We start from the raw sequence: 3,082 nt of genomic DNA, 5'->3' as shown, positions 1-3,082 counted from the left end.
TTTTTATATATTTTACAGTCTTTTGCGCTATACGTATAATATAAAAAAAAATATTTTTATTTTTAAATACTGAAAATAAAAAATTTTAAATTTATTTTAAATTTATTGGGAAAAATTTAAAATAGCCAATTTGTGAATCTGATAATAAGAATAATTTTAATGGTAATAAAAACATTTATCTAAGTCAAATAGTTAATTTTTTAGAATATTTTAAAATATCAATATTTTTTTGAGTAAATTAATTTAGAATGTAATAACTTTTTTCAAAATATTTTTTCCACATTTTTTGTCATACGCTCAAGTAGCGTAATTTTTTTTTGTCAGATCTTCCTGTTATAGCCTGTACATAGAGTATGGGTCCGGGGGTCTGGGAATTCTTTATAATTTGTGCACCCTCAAAAATATAGGTCTAGTTGCGCCTATGTCCCGAGGAGAGACGTGTGACATTACTCTTATAGTTTAATTGTTAAATACTGTGTTCACTACGCTCTTGCAACGACCTCAGCATGTTATGATATACTAATAATTGCCTTATTAGTTATATCGTCAAATACTACTAGAAACGTATGCTACGTTTTACATAGATGATAATTAATAGGTGTACCTACGTAACAGTAACATAAAAATTACATTTGCGGAAAATGAATACCTCTATAGTTTCCCGACGTAAGCTTAAATCATTCCTTACATTTGGAGAGCTTATAAAGTCGTTATTGTTATTATTTAAATATTATTGTGAGAATGACCGAAACGTTATTGTGTTTGGCGCTGCGTCGCATTCCTTTCTAAATTTTCTGACAACGCCGACATGGCCGAATGCGGAATGGCATTCAATAATCGGCTGGTACACCTAATTAAAATTATAGCGGTGGGTACCTATATTATTTTTCATTTAATGACCGTGTGGCTCGACAGTCTCTTGCACATATTTTTGTTTTCACTATTTCGTTTCAATTCCGCTGCCGTACTGTCCATAAATGCATACGAATCGGGTTTAATCATTATATTTTACGGAACCCGTATAAGTGTATAACTGTATACAGTTTACATATTATTATTTTCCCGGTCGGAATTTGAAAGTTAACGGACCGCTGAAATACGAAACCGGTATAGTTTCCGGCGCGCATTTTCACCGATTAACCTTGACCTATACGATCGGTAACAGCTATTACATATTATTCACATTACACGGTTAGGAAATCCGATCACGGATACCAATGACTTGTTAGGTATATCTGTAACTCAGTGTAACTACAGGTACCTACCCTACCTACAACGCGGCTGCGTGCCTCCATAATATTATGATCATAATTGTGAGTTGGTGGGGTTCGTGGCATGAGAGAAGGCGGCGGCGGCGGTGAAGTTCAAAATCATAGCTATTACCACTTAGTACCTACTTACGGATACCTCCAGGCAGGGCCGTCGTTACGATTTGCGAGGCTTTAGGCAATATCTAAATTGTGAAATGCGAGGCCCTATAATTTATTGTAAAATAAAACCATTAAGATTTCCCATCAATAATAGTAATAATACTATGAAAATCAAAAGCGTGGATAGCGTATAAGATTTTGATCTAAAATTTGATAAAAATTGAAGAATGATAGACCATGATATGAATATCCGGTGTTACTTGGGTAAATTTAAACTAAACTACAATACCCAATATAAATTAAAACTCAACAGCATAATATTTGTCACCATACAAAATACAAATGTATACATTGTATACCTAATCATTCGATTAAACAAATAATATCAATACAAAACTAAAAAATTTAATAATTTTGAACAATATTTTGGTATCAAATTTAAGTGTAAATTGCGAGGCCCCTAGAAGCGCGAGGCCCTAGGCAAATGCCAGTACTGCCTACCCTTAACGACGGCCCTGCCTCCAGGCTAGTGTGTTGGATAGTAACACAACGCAAATGTAAAAGTAACGCATTTCTGCAGCAGTAGTGTATCGACGACGTTACTTTGTTTGTAACGTGTTACTATGTTAGGTGAGCCATTTCGTTGAAAATTTTTCCAGAGGGCGAATATGCTGTAATGAAAATTAATATTTTGTAAAGTTATTCCTGAAACACAATGCGTAACGACGGTTTCGAGTATCGAAAATTGAAATACAAAATGGTAATCGAAAACAATAATAATTGGTACCTAGTACCTACCTACCTACTATAAATATCGTAAGTAGCTGGTATCAATAATGGGTATAATTTATAATTTTAAATTTTACCTCATCACAATTCAGTTTTCAATGTTTGAGCAACTTGCAGCAGCTATTCATTTAATAAACCCTCCTCGAAATAGGTACCTACATCCTAAATATTTAACTACTATTATTATACCTAATATAAACTATTTCTGTTTATGTTGGTCGTTGATTGACGATTGCTAAAAACATTACTAATTTTCTCATTATAAAGTAAAGCATAGGCGTGCGCACGGGGGCAGCAGAGGCAGCATATGCTGCCCTTGGACTTTATTTGGGGCTACCGGGGCCGGCAAATATTAAATAATGGGCCTCGGTAAAATTATATTTCCACAAATGATTTTTTTTTTTTGGTCAAGTATAGATATGAATATTTTATGATTATAGAATTTATCAGTATGAAACTAATAGACCTGTCTACTATAAAAACAAATAACCATGATTTTTAATCGTAAATATTATTATCATATTTTATGGTCAACAAATCTAAAAACAAACTGGGTTTTTAACGTTATCGTAATATCGTACACTAATGTCTAATATGCCATGACGATGCTGGCCCGCCACAACATTAATGATAGACGATATTAAATAGCGATTAGCAATTACGTAATTGGACTATTGGAGTTGCACTCGCACATCTTAATATTTTTCGACGTGCGACGTGCTCATTGCGTGTCATGTCCGGTAAACGAAAGGGCGGAGCTGAAAAAGCCCGTGAAAAGAAAAGATTGTTGCTTTTGAATGCGAGCGATAAATGCGATAAACTATATGTTATTACTTTAATTATTATTTTTAAAATATGTACCTACTTTATATTATTATTAATGTTTGTTTATTTTATCATATTATAATAATATTATTAACTAT

The sequence above is a fragment of the Acyrthosiphon pisum genome, chromosome X, assembly GCF_005508785.2.
Source record: "Acyrthosiphon pisum isolate AL4f chromosome X, pea_aphid_22Mar2018_4r6ur, whole genome shotgun sequence".
NCBI classification, from domain to species: Eukaryota; Metazoa; Arthropoda; class Insecta; order Hemiptera; family Aphididae; genus Acyrthosiphon; species Acyrthosiphon pisum.
This window is presented reverse-complemented; position numbering follows the sequence as displayed.